This window comes from Erpetoichthys calabaricus, chromosome 2, assembly GCF_900747795.2.
Source record: "Erpetoichthys calabaricus chromosome 2, fErpCal1.3, whole genome shotgun sequence".
Lineage (NCBI taxonomy): Eukaryota > Metazoa > Chordata > Cladistia > Polypteriformes > Polypteridae > Erpetoichthys > Erpetoichthys calabaricus.
In genome coordinates this window covers 21,955,914-21,969,872 of record NC_041395.2, presented here as the reverse complement: position 1 = coordinate 21,969,872, position 13,959 = coordinate 21,955,914, and the positions used below count along the sequence as shown (strand labels likewise).

Sequence of the window (13,959 nt, the reverse complement as noted above, 5' to 3'; positions counted from 1 at the left end):
CATCAATCTACAATCAATAACCCATAATGATAAAATATGAACATATTTACAGAAAGGTTTTCAAATTTATTAAGGAAAATGACACCTTTTATTTTTAGTTAGGCAGTAAAAGGTGTCATTTTGCTAGACTTCTCACTTCATTTATAATGGATAACACGGTACAACACCCTAGTACTACAAATTCATTAAAAATCAAAATGTAAGGTTGTGTCCACTTTTATTCAGTCAGTCAGTCAGTCATTGTCCAACCCGCTATATCCTAACACATTTTGTCATTAAGACATTAGTAATTTCTAGGGATCAAAAGAATTCACTTTTACAAATCCAGGAAAAAGAATACATAAAGTCTGCAACCTTTTCTCTTTAAGAAAAACAAAATAGCTTGCTTATCAGCAGTGATGAAGTGTTGTATTTTATTTAATTTTGTCTAATGTACTCAAATTACACATTAAAAGACAATCTCTCTATTATAAAGGAAAATCCTGATAATAGACTAGACTATTTCCAAGTGATTTTTTCAAGTCCTAAGACACGAAACTTTGGCCATGACATTTTTTCAAGTCACACCTTCCTCTCAACCATATTCAACCACGCACATGGTCCTCTCGTCTCTCATTCGTGTGAATGCTTTTGACAGTCACAGTTAATGCTCTCTCAGTTCTTATAAATATATATTTACGTTTTCCTCACTTTAAGTTCCAAATTAAAAAAAAAAAAAAGACTTATGTCCAAATCTTATTGATGAATTTCATCATGAAGGTTACCAACAGAAGAAATGAGTACACGGGCAATCCTAGCACCGAGAAACAATGAAGTCAAATGAATTAACGCGAAAATTGTTACACGGCAAATTGGTTAAATGCATATCAATAGACTATGATGAAACAGTTGGTGGTGCTGGTGCGGAAGATGAAAACATCAACTTACAATATCCCATAGAATATCTACAACATTTAACACCGTCTGGTCTTCCACTGGCCGAACTACTGTTGAAAGAAGGATGTATCGTAATGTTATTACGTAATTTATGTCTGAGTGATGGGCTATGTAATAGGAGAAGATTAGTTGGATTGAAAATTGGTCAAACAATTCTGACATATAAAATTTTAACAGGCGACAAGAAAGGTAATGTAGTACATCTTCTGGGGATAACATTAAACACCAAAGGAGATCGTGATATGCCATTCATATTAAAACATTTATAGTTTCCCGTTAGAATAGCTTTTCCTATGACAATTAACAAATCACAGGGACAAACATTTGAAAAAGTTGGTTTATTTATTAGAGAGAAAGAAATTAAATTCACTCATGGGAAGTTATACGTTGTGTTGTCATGATGTAACTTCAAACATGGAATCAAAATTGAAAGCTATATTAATGAAAAGCTAAATTCCAAAAATATTGTTTAAACTGCAGCTTTTTACAGTAAAAGTTTAAAAAGTATTTGTGCGTTAATTTCGAAGCCAAACAGAACAAAAACGTATAATGCAACCTCTAATGCAACATGAAACATAATTTTCTTTCAATTTATTACATTTTGCTATTTTTTACTACGGTTAATTACTCGCTGTAATGTAAAATAGTTTGTTTCATATGCATAATAGAACTATCAATCAGTCAGTCAGTCAGTCAGTCATTATCCAATCCGCGAAATCCTAACACAGGGTCACGAGGGTCTGCTGGAGCCAATCCCAGCCAACAAAGAGCGCAGATATTTAACAATTCCCTTGAAAATAACAATCTGTTTAAATTGGACATCCGCTTCCCCATACGCGAGTAGCAGAGCTGCAAAGTGGCTTGTGTGTAGCACACGACTGGGGACAGAGCCCCCTAGTGGTTAAAAAAAAAATGTAAATATTCACTCTAGTCTTAACTTCTATCTGCTTCATATGTAGATAGATAGATAGATAGATAGATAGATAGAGATAGATAGATAGATAGATAGATAGATAGATAGATAGATAGATAGATAGATAGATAGATACTTTATTAATCCCAATACTGTATGAAGATGTGCATTTGTGTTATTTTATTGTATACAATAACATTTTTTATTTTTTTTTTAGTTTTTATTGCTATCCCCTGTATCCTGCATTTTAAACTACTGACATTACAATGTCCCTTAAGAAATTAAAACCATCACCGTCTTCATCTACGCTGCTTGTTCTTTATTAGTTCCCATGTCTGATTGGCTCCTACACAATCATTTTACTGACAAGTTTAAATCATCACAGCCAGTATGCCAATTAGTATTCTAGAAATGTCCCTGCTCCTAAATGTACTATCATAATAACTTTGTTACACAGTATATTCCATCCATCCATCCATCCTCTTCCGCTTATCCGAGGTTGGGTCGCGGGGGCAGCAGCTTGAGCAGAGATGCCCAGACTTCCCTCTCCCCGGCCACTTCTAGCTCTTCCGGGAGAATCCCAAGGCGTTCCCAGGCCAGCCGGGAGACATAGTCCCTCCAACGTGTCCTGGGTCTTCCCTGGGGCCTCCTCCCGGTTAGACATGCCCGGAACACCTCACCAGGGAGGCGTCCAGGAGGCATCCTGATCAGATGCCCGAGCCACCTCATCTGACTCCTCTCGATGCGGAGGAGCAGCGGCTCTACTCTGAGCCCCTCCCGGATGACTGAGCTTCTCACCCTATCTTTAAGGGAGAGCCCAGACACCCTGCAGAGGAAACTCATTTCAGCCGCTTGTATTCGTGATCTCGTTCTTTCGGTCACTACCCATAGCTCATGACCATAGATGAGGGTAGGAACGTAGATCCACTGGTAAATTGAGAGCTTTGCCTTGTGGCTCAGCTCCTTTTTCACCACGACAGACCGATGCAGAGCCCACATCACTGCGGACGCCGCACCGATCCGCCTGTCGATCTCACGCTCCATTCTTCCCTCACTCGTGAACAAGACCCCAAGATACTTGAACTCCTCCACTTGGGGCAGGATCTCGCTACCAACCCTGAGAGGGCACTCCACCCTTTTCCGGCTGAGGACCATGGTCTTGGATTTGGAGGTGCTGATTCCCATCCCAGCCGCTTCACACTCGGCTGCGAACCGATCCAGAGAGAGCTAGAGATCACGGCCTGATGAAGCAAACAGGACAACATCATCTGCAAAAAGCAGTGACCCAATCCTGAGTCCACCAAACCGGACCCCCTCAACACCCTGGCTGCGCCTAGAACTTCTGTCCATAAAAGTTATGAACTGAATCGGTGACAAAGGGCAGCCCTGGCAGAGTCCAACTCTCACTGGAAACGGGTTCGACTTACTGCCGGCAATGCGGACCAAGCTCTGACACCGATCGTACAGGGACCGAGCAGCCCTTATCAGTTGCTGAGACAGTATATTCCATGAGAAAAAAAATTAAATGGCCTGCAGAAGGCAAACATTATAACTTCTGTAATATACACAGTAGTATAAACCTGAATGGGCACTCGTGTGTTTGTCTCGTATGCAAACCCACTCGGTTGAGCCTCTCTCTGCTGACTTTTGCACAAGAGAAGACCACAGGCTAGGTTTCATTACAAAATGTTTCTCCTTGGGGAACTTTATTTAGAGACTGCGTCTGAAGTTTAGTAGGGCTGAACCTATTAGGAAGCATTTTCGGAACTTGGCGCAGGTATGCAAAGTTGCTGTCCAAGGTGGGTTTAGTCAGTTTGTAGCTAAATTTTTTATCGTGAATTTATTTTGTGACCACACTTGCACTTTATTCCATTATAGGCAATGCCCTGCATTTTACTACTATTATATTATTATCACACACGCGTGAGTAGCATAAACCGTAGTGCTCCTCCGCATCGAGAGGAGCCGGATGAGGTGGCTCGGGCATCTGATCAGGATGCCTCCTGGATGCCTCCCTGGTGAGGTGTTCCGGGCACGTCCAACCTGGAGGAGGCCCCGGGGAAGACCCAGGACATGCTGGAGGGATTATATCTCTCGGCTGGCCTGGGAACGCCTTGGGATTCTCCCGGAAGAGCTAGAAGAAGTGGCCGGGGAGAGGGAAGTCTGGACATCTCTGCTCAAGCTGCTGCCCCTGCGACCCGACCTCAGATAAGCAAAAGAGGATGGATGGATGGATGGATGGATGGATGGACGCGTGAGTAGGTGCCACAAATTTCATCCCTGCACTCAGCCACAATATACTGTATATACAGTGCCATGGCAGAACATCACCAGAAAAGACCCTCAGCACCTGGTGAAGTCTATCAATCGCAGACTTCAAGCAATCATTGCATGCAAGGGATACGCGACAAAGTACGAAATATGAGGGCTTTAATAGACTTGCCATTGCTGTATGCCAACCATTATGGTGCCCTGAAGTGAGAGGACGACCACATTGAAAAAGTGTTGTGTGACCAGAATGTATGTAAACCCCCTTAAATGAATGTCTACAATGTGCACTTTAATCACGTCTGAAGTGTTTGATTTGTAATTTTAAACTGTGGAGCAGAGGGGTCTTTGCCCCAAACATTATGGAGGGCACTGTAAACACAAATATTGTGCTAGTTCAGTCTCCCTGAAACCCCCAGAAAAAGTCACTTGTGTAGCTGGAGTAGCAGACTTGGGCTTTACAACCAGTTCCTGGTATCTGTGCATATGACGTTAAAGAATAATAAAAGAATACAAAGCTCCCTGTGACCCTAAAATTAGAATTAGGATATTCAGTAAATGAATGAATGCAGTGAAAGGCTCGAAGAATAACTGAATGGTAGCAACTGAACAGGCAACCATTAGCTTTACATCTCAATTTTGCTTAGCCGTGAACACCTGCTAAGCTTATATAGCGCCTTTACACCATTCGTGTCATCAATAGCACAGTTGCCTCACAGAGCCATTGCCCTGGATTTGAATCTTGTCCCAGTAAGAGACTGCACGGGCTTGCCATCTTCTGTATCTGTACCCCTTAAGCCGGGTTACTTTAGTTTTCCTACTACACATCCCTGTCTACTTATTAGTCAGTGAACGGAGAAAACGATTGTGTCAGTCTGAGATAACGGGTTGCTGAGAAAGAGACAGTCTTTTATGGTTGGGTGTTTCCTATCACAGACCACTACACTAAGGAACCTATTTATTACATAAAATGGATGGATGGACTATCACAAAGCACATAACTCACCAATATTTAATTTCATAAGCAATGTAAAAAAATATTACCTCAATGCTTTTCAAATACCTTAGATGCTTTCACTACAAAAAAGTGATAAGTAAGAGAAAGGGTGACTACAAATCATAAGGTTTTAGTCTTTATAACCTATGACCCTCTGCAAGAGACAAACACTACCACTGCTGGAAGGGCAGAGATATAGAAACTGCATAATTACGGTGATAAATCCACGGACTAAACCTTGCCATCCATTTACGTCCATAATAAATAGGTGACTCAGTGAAGTGCTTTGTGATGGTTCATCCAGCCATCAATCCAGTTTACATAATAAATAGGTTACTCAGTAGAGTGGTCTGTGATAGTTCATCAATCCTTGCATTTGTATTGTTGGCTGCGTCCCTCTTTTCTCTTCAGCACATACTGTATCTATGACTGATACAATCACATTCTATGAATCCACCAATCAGTACACTGGGATGTGTGGTAGGAAAACTGGGGGTACAGACACCAAACATGGCAAAACTCATGTAGTCAGTTACTGGGGCAGGATTCAGATATGGGACACTTGCTCTGTGAGGCAGCAGTGCTAACTGGCATTAATAGTGTGACGGGGCTCTAGAAGATTTTTTTTTGTTAGCACTCTTTTAAAAATAATGCTTCTTTAATGGCACTTAATGGTTCATTATTGGGTTGTGAGGTTTCTCTTAGAACCATTACTAGACAAAGCACCAGTTTATTTTGGGAAGGGTTCTCTGCATATGAAGTTGGCTCTGTAGTATATTGTAAGTCTGAACTTTTGGGAATTCTGCAGTAATAAGGAATTATGGGTATTGGGGAGCTCTTAGGAAGTATATAATAATAATAATAAGGTGGTGTAATGTGTACTCTGAAACAATCTTAATAAAAGGACCTGTTAAAGTTTATCACTTTGAACCTGTCTTCGTCTTCTTCCTTTTTATATGTACAATATTATTGCCTATAGATATAACAGGCTCTTTGTGCTTTGAAAAACTTTCTAATATACAGAAAGAAAATTAAATATTTAAATGTAATGTAGGCTTCCTGGAAGAGATTCAGAAAATACAATACAACTCCAATAAAATTCCAATACAACTCGGAGTCCTGCCACGTGCAAAAGTTCGCTGATGGCACTGCTATCGTGGGCTGTATCAGGAATGGGCTGGAGGAGGAGTATAGGGACCTAATCAAGGACTTTGTTAAATGGTGCGACTCAAACCACCTACAACTGAACACCAGCAAAACCAAGGAGCTGGTGGTGGATTTTAGGAGGCCCAGACCCCTCATAGACCCAGTGATCATCAAAGGTGACTGTGTGCAGATGGTGCAGACCTATAAATATCTGGGAGTGCAGGTAGATGATAAATAAGACTGGACTGCCAATACTGATGCGCTGTGCAAGAAAGGACAGAGCCGACTATACTTCCTTAGAAGGCTGGCGTCCTTCAACATCTGCAATAAGATGCTGCAGATGTTGTATCAGACAGTTGTGGCGAGCGCCCTCTTCTACGCGGTGGTGTGCTGGGGAGGCAGCATTAAGAGGAAAGACGCCTCACGCCTGGACAAACTGGTGAGGAAGGCAGGCTCTATTGTTGGCATGGAGCTGGACAGTTTGACATCTGTGGCAGAGCGAAGGGCGCTCAGCAGGCTCCTATCAATTATGGAGAATCCACTGCATCCACTAAATAGTATCATCTCCAGACAGAAGAGCAGCTTCAGCGACAGACTGCTGTCACCGTCCTGCTCCACTGACAGATTGAGGAGATCGTTCCTCCCCCAAACTATGCGACTCTTTAATTCCACCCTGGGGGGTAAACGTTAACATTTAACATTATACAAAGTTATTGTCTGTTTTTCACCTGCATTATTATCATTCTTTAATTTAATATTATTTATTGTATCATTATGCTGCTGCTGGAGAATGTGAATTTCCCATAGATAGATACTTTATTAATCCCAATCTATCTATCTGAAAACCTGGGCCTAGCCTGTGTTTTCGTATGCAGCAAGAATCCTTTTAAAATCATGCACCATTGTCACACAAGAACATTGACAAACGAGAGGAGATCATTCACTCCATCAAGCCCATTTGTTTAGCTAAATAATTAAACTGTCCCAATATCGCATCCAGAGTTTTCTTGAAGGTTGTCAACTCCCATGTCTTAGTAGTTTGTGCAAAAATCCCACATGTCAGCATCTATTCATTGTTATTGACCTTATGGACCTGTTAACAGATCTAAATAAAAGGTTCTTTCTGGAGCCTTCATGTGGAGGAGTCTTTTGGGAAGCTACTCTGAAGAACCACTGGGACACCTTTATTTTTGAGACCAAAGGTACCGGCACTCTTAAAAATCTCATCCATAACTCCTTTCATCAATCCACTGACTTGACCTGTGGAGTCCAAGTTAAGAGACACAGTCTGCTATCCTCTAGCCGTTCATATTATACAATAAAATGGTCAACCCGTGAAGTGCTTCATGATTGTTCATGCAGCCACCCATTTTTATGTAATAAATAGGTTACCCAGTTACCGTCCATCAATCCTTTCATCGGTCCATTTTCTAACGCACTTTACTAATTGAGCATACTGGTAAAATTGTACTATATAAACCATTTGTTCGACTAACTAAAATGGATATACGACCCCAGAGCTTTTAGCGGAATATCCTGCAATGTATAACTACTGGCTAATTATGAAAAAAGGTGCTCGATGGATAAAAATAACAAATGATCGATCGATTAATAGAGCACGATTGTGTCAGTCACAGACACGTGTTGCAGAGAAAGGGGGGGACGCATCCACATGAAGCAAACAGTAGAAATGAACTTTTGAAAACAATAGTCGGCCAATTTTTTAATTCGTATTCAATTCAATTAAAAAGGATCCTACATTTTTTATATATATTTTTCCCCCCTTTCTGCGGGTTTGCGGGCGGGACTCGGATGAAGTAATGTTGCGCAGCCAAGGCGCTCTATAGGAATGCGACTTCCGCAGAGCCCCGGGCTTGAAGCTTTCAGTTTTACTCGGGCGGGGCGTCGCTTCTGCTGGATTTCACACAGCCGCAATCGCTGGAAAGGAAAGCCATGGGGTTGGGGTTGGTGAAGGAGGGGGGGATAAGCGATTCAAAGAAAGACAATCGGAACTGCACGCTCGCTCCCCTATATCACACGGGAGGGTTTCCACCGAGAGCCGAATGCAGTATCTAAAAGGATGATTTCGACTCAACCTAGATGGCGATTCTGATACAATTAAAAAAGGAAGCAAATGCGATCGATTTGTTAACGATTGCAAACTCGGACTTCCCACTTTGCGTATCTCACTTGAGCAGAAGCCAGCACTTTAACCGTTACATAAAGACAACCGCATTCTAAAACGTGCAAACGGTAAACCATATTATAAAATATCGGTCACCAACACCATTATCATCAATAAAAAGCTTCAGGGTGAAGGTCTCGAATACAAAAGGCGCTTCCACTAAAATAAATAAATAAATCATGCAAATATTAAAAATGCATAGCAGCTGTAGCGTTCAGCACTTTATGATCTACCCGAAAAAAATTAAAATACATGTTTCATTAAAAGCAAGTTACATGCATTCATATTCTTTTACTTACAGCTGTGGAAAACGATGCCGTCCAAGCAGAAGCTCGCGAAGCCAGAGATGAAATAATCCAATACAGATCAGGGGATCGTCAAAAATTATAATAAATAGATCAACAAACTCTTCCTTCTTGCTCTTGTTGTCTTCTTTCCCTGTAGACCGTTTTGCTAGTGCTTTTTAACCCCACACCGGTTAACCTGCATTTAACCCGTTCTTCCCACTGAGCTCTCGCCAACGTTTTCGAACAATGTGCCGAGAGAAATACTGCAACCCACGCCCAGTAGGTCTTACCGCCCCGCCCACATGACCTGTCAATCTCGCAGCAAACCACGGCCCCTGCTGCAATCCGATTGGCTAACACGCTTCCGAATAAAACGCGGGTAAGGAAGAGGCGGTTTTCAATTGGGTGACAGCAAGACAAATCAAAGTTCACTGCTCAGGTAACAGCTTTCTGCGATACTTGTTGCTTCATAACCTCACAAAGCAAATGAGAATATTTCATTCTGGAAGGTTTAAACCAGTGGTGTCGAACTCCGGTCCTGGAGGGCCGCAGTGGCTGCAAGTTTTCATTCTAACCCTTTTCCTAATCAGTAACCAGTTTTCACTGCTATTTAACTTCTTCCCTTCATTTTAATAGCCCTGTCTGTAAGGATTCAGTCCTCTGAATTGATTACTTCCTTCATTAAATGACAGCCAAACAGAAATGAGATGACAGATGACCAGCTGAACTGGGGCTACAAAGTTCAACTAATTTCACTCCATTCACTTTCTTAATGGGAAGCCGATTATTGTTGCTGTCAATTAAACTCGTTACTTAATTCCATGGCTTGTTGCTGCTCTTTTCCAAAACTGTTGATTTTTCTGGTTTTTTTTTTCTAATAACACTGTCAAAATGTTTTGGTGACCTGAGAGATCAGCCTTACTGAGACCATCACCTTTCTTTATTTTCAGATATTGTGTGATGGGCACAGGTGAGCTGCTCACTTGTGTCTCATTATTGTTTGGCTGATAATTAAGGAAAAAGAGACAACTAAGGGGCCTGAGTCACGTCAATTAAAACTAAGGCAGAAGAAGTTAATTAGCAGCAAAAACTGGTGACCAATTAAGAAGATGGTTAGAATGAAAAACTGTAGCCACTGCGGCCCTCCAGGACCGGAGTTTGACACCCATGGCTTAAACCGTCACGCACGACAGTATAGAGAAAACAAATGTCTCTCCGTTGCTGTGAAGCTTTCATTTAACATTCATGAGTCCAAAGACCTCAGTTGATCAGTGAGTTTTTTAATGTAACAGTGCATTTAACAATATCAATCCATTGATCACATTTCTACCGTATACAACACTAGGTAGATTATTAGGAACACCTGTACACCTTCTTATCCATTCATTTATCTTATCAGCCAAACATGTGGCAGCAGCACAACAATCACACAGATACAGGTCGGGAGCTTCAATTAATGTTCACACGAAACACCAGAATGAGGAAAAAATGTGATCTCAGCGTTTTTGACTGAGCAAGCGAGAATATTTCATCTTCACGCACAACAGTATGGAGAGAAAAAAATTGTCTTTCCATTGCTGTGAAGTTGTCATTTAACACCCATGAGTGTTAAGACTCGCAGTTAGGAGACCTGGGTTCGCTTCCCGGGTCCTCCCTGCGTGGAGTTTTCATGTTCTCCGCGTGTCTGCGTGGGTTTCCTCCGGGCGCTCCAGTTTCCTCCCACAGTCCAAAGACATGCAGGTTAGGTGGATTGGCGATTCTAAATTGGCCCTAGTGTGTGCTTGGTGTGTGGGTGTGTTTGTGTGTGTCCTGCGGTGGGTTGGCACCTTGCCCAGGATTGGTTCCCTGCCTTGTGCCCTGTGTTGGCTGGGATTGGCTCCAGCAGACCCCCGTGACCCTGTGTTCGGATTCTGTGTTGGACAATGGATGGATGGATGGAGTGTTAAGACTTCAACTGATCAGTGTGTTTTTTGTAATACTGTACAATAGTGCCTTAAACAATATCAATGAACTGATCACATTGCTACCATATACAAACATTAGACAAATTATTAGGAACAACTGTACACCTGCTTATCCATACAGTTATCAAATTAGCCAATCGTGCGGTGGCAGTGCAATGCATTCAATCCCACAGATTCGGGTCAGGAGCTTCAGTTAACGTTCACATGAAACACTGCAGAATCAGGAAAAAATGTGATCTCAGTGATTACGACTGTGACATGACTGCTGGTGCCATATAGGTTGGTGTGAGTATTTTTGTAACTGCTGATCCCCAGTGTTTTTCAAGCATAGCACTCCCTAGAGTTTACACAGCATGGTGCAAAAAACAAAAACACATTTAGTGAGCGACAGTTCTGTGGACAGAAATCCCTTACAGATGAGAGGTGTTAAAGGAGAATGATCAGACTGGTTTGAGCTGACAGAAAGGCTACAGGAACTCAGATAAGCAACTGTGGTGAGCAGAAAAACATCTCAGCATGCATAACATGTCAAACTTGGAGGCAGTCAGGCTACAAAAGCAGAAGGCCATGTTGGTTACCACTTTTCTCAGGCAAGAAAAGAAAGCTGAGGCTGTGGTGGACACAGGCTCACCAAAACTGGACAACTGAAGTCTGATGAATCTCAATTTCTGCTGAGGCACACAGATGGTAGGGTCAGAATGTGGCCCCCGCAGTGTGTATCCATGCCTTGTGTGGAAAATCCTGGCTGGTGGTGGTGGTGTAATGGTATGGAGAATGTTTTCTTTGCATAATTTTCATCCATTAATTCCAATCAATCATTGCTTGAATGTCACAGCCTGTTTGGGTATTGTTGCTGATCATGTGCATCCCTTCATGGCCACAATTCACCCATCTTCTAATGGTTACTTCCAGCATGATAATGCATCATGTCACAAAGCAAAAGTCGTCTCACACTGTTTTCATGAACATGACAGTGAGTTCAGTTTTCTTCAGTGTTCTTCCCAGTCATCGGATCCGAGTCCAATAGAACAGGTCTGGGAAGTGGTAGAACAAGAGAATGGCAGCATGAATGTGCGGCTGACAAATCTGCAGAAATTGTGTGATGCAATTGTGTTAACATGGACCAGAATCTCAAAAGCATGTTTCTAATATCTTGTGGAATTCATGCCACAAAGAATTAAGGCTGTTTGAGAGCGAAAGGAGGCCCTACTCAGTATTAGGATAGTGCAACTAAGAATTTGATCAGTGAGTGTATAACGTGTGTGACAAGGACGTGACTTCAGACATTATAAAAGTTTAGGGCAGCCACCCGTATATTATATCCCGGCTGCAAAAGATTGAAAGAACTTTGAACAGAGATGTTCACACAACTGAGTCCAAAATTAGGTCTGATTAGGTGGAGGTAAGATGGTGGCTTTAAAGGACAAGAGCGGAAGTGATGTCATCAAAAGGGCCAGAACAGGACGTGACATCATCGGGGTCAGAACCGGAAGTGATGGCATCAAACGGCCTCAGAAAACTGGAAGTGATGTCATCAATTGCACCAGAACCTGGTGGGATTTCCTGGGAATGGTCTGCAAGGAACTGAGAAAGACAGTCAGTACACCCAGCTGCCCCCTGGTCTGATATGGCATTACCAATACTTAAGCCCTTTAGCTGCCCCCTACTCGCACGTGTGTGACACGTGTTACTGGCAAGTAGAAACCATCACACAGTACTTGCTTCTGTATGATAAAAAACATGAAATCCTGATCATTTAGTACTTTTTTCTCTTCTGATTTTAAGAATTAAACCTCTAAACTACAAAGTCCTGTTGTGAATGCTCAGGGAATAACAAGGACAGGTTACTGGGACACATTGCCACTCCTTATTACTATGGTGTGGCTTTCACACAAAGATTTCAATTTAGAATCACCAAGTAACCGTACCGGCATATCGTTAGCAATGTGGGATACAGACACAGGGAGAACATGCAGACTCCATATAGAAAATGTCCATCCGCAGATACTGTTATCAATTGCTGTGCGGTCTATCTCTGCAACATAGGTTGTGTGTCTGTTCATCCATCCACCCATTTACTAAACCTGCTTGATTCTGAGCAGATTCAAGGGGCAGCTGTAGCCATTCCCAGAAAGCATCAGGCGCATGGCAGGAGCAAACCCTGAACAAGGGTGCCAGTCCATCACAGGGTGAACGTACACACATGCAAATAAACACTAGGCTCAATGTATCACCCACAATCCACCTTGAAAAGCAGTTTTGGAGTGGCCTAGTTAAAGTCCAGACCTAAACCCAATAGAGTTGCCATGGCAGGACCTGTAAAGAATACTCAAAAGCTTGTGAATGTTACTGAATTAATGAAGTTCTACAAAGAAGAGTGGGCAATGAGAAAGACTGATACTGAGAAAGCAGCATGGCAGTACAGTGGTTAGTGCTGTGGCTTTTATAGGTCCAAATTCTTGGGATGAATCCATGTTCTCCTTTTGTCTGCATGGGATTTTCTCCTACATTATCAAATACATCAATTATTCTAAACTGACCTGAGTTTGAAGGTGGTTGTGTGTGTGAGTGGTGCTGCTGAAATGTTCTTTGATCCCTCATGACATTCAATATATTATATAGTGACTTTCACATCGACTTAATTATGCAGTACCTTTGATCTCTATCTAAGTATTGCCATGTAAGCACTCCAGAGGATTGCCTTCCCCTTACCTCACTTAACTGTATAACTGATGCAGCAGCCTGGCTACAGACAGTTCAAAATCTGCAATGACAATGAAGATCAGGAGACATACAGTATATACAGGTAATGGAGGGCGTTGTCATGTGGCTGAGAGACAGCCATCTGCAACTGAACATTACCAAGACAAAGGACTTGTTAGTTTGACTTCACACAAGCCCAGGAATGCCCCTGAAATCAGTCACAATAATGGAAAGAGGTGGAAGTACTGTGGTCTTGTAAATGTCTACAGTAGGCTCCATCTGAAATTTACAATTGGGAGAGCAACACAGGTCTGTTTTACACAACATCAGAGCAGGCTTTTCTTTTTTGAGAAGATTCTGGTATTTCAATGTATGTAACACATTGCTGGGTTTGCAGTGTACTACTCTAAACTGCTGTGTAATACTGGACATCAGAATGAAGTGATCAGGAAACAGTGGCGCTTCGCCAGTGTTGGAATGAACCAGGAGTTACTGGAAGCATAAAAGAGTATGATGGCAAAATTAGAAATAACTATAACTGATGCTGCCACCCACTCCAT

At 42.1% G+C, this 13,959-nt stretch overlaps 1 protein-coding gene across 1 annotated transcript in view; it reads right to left on the bottom strand.

Moving 5' to 3' along the window:
• Positions 1-9,012, bottom strand: part of LOC114645688 (GTPase HRas) — a 133,267-nt gene extending 124,255 nt beyond the window's left edge. The window contains exon 1 of the mRNA XM_028793511.2: positions 8,745-9,012. The gene's annotated coding sequence lies outside the window, so the exon portion shown is untranslated. The remainder of the gene's footprint in view (positions 1-8,744) is intronic.
• Positions 9,013-13,959: the final 4,947 nt, after the last annotated feature.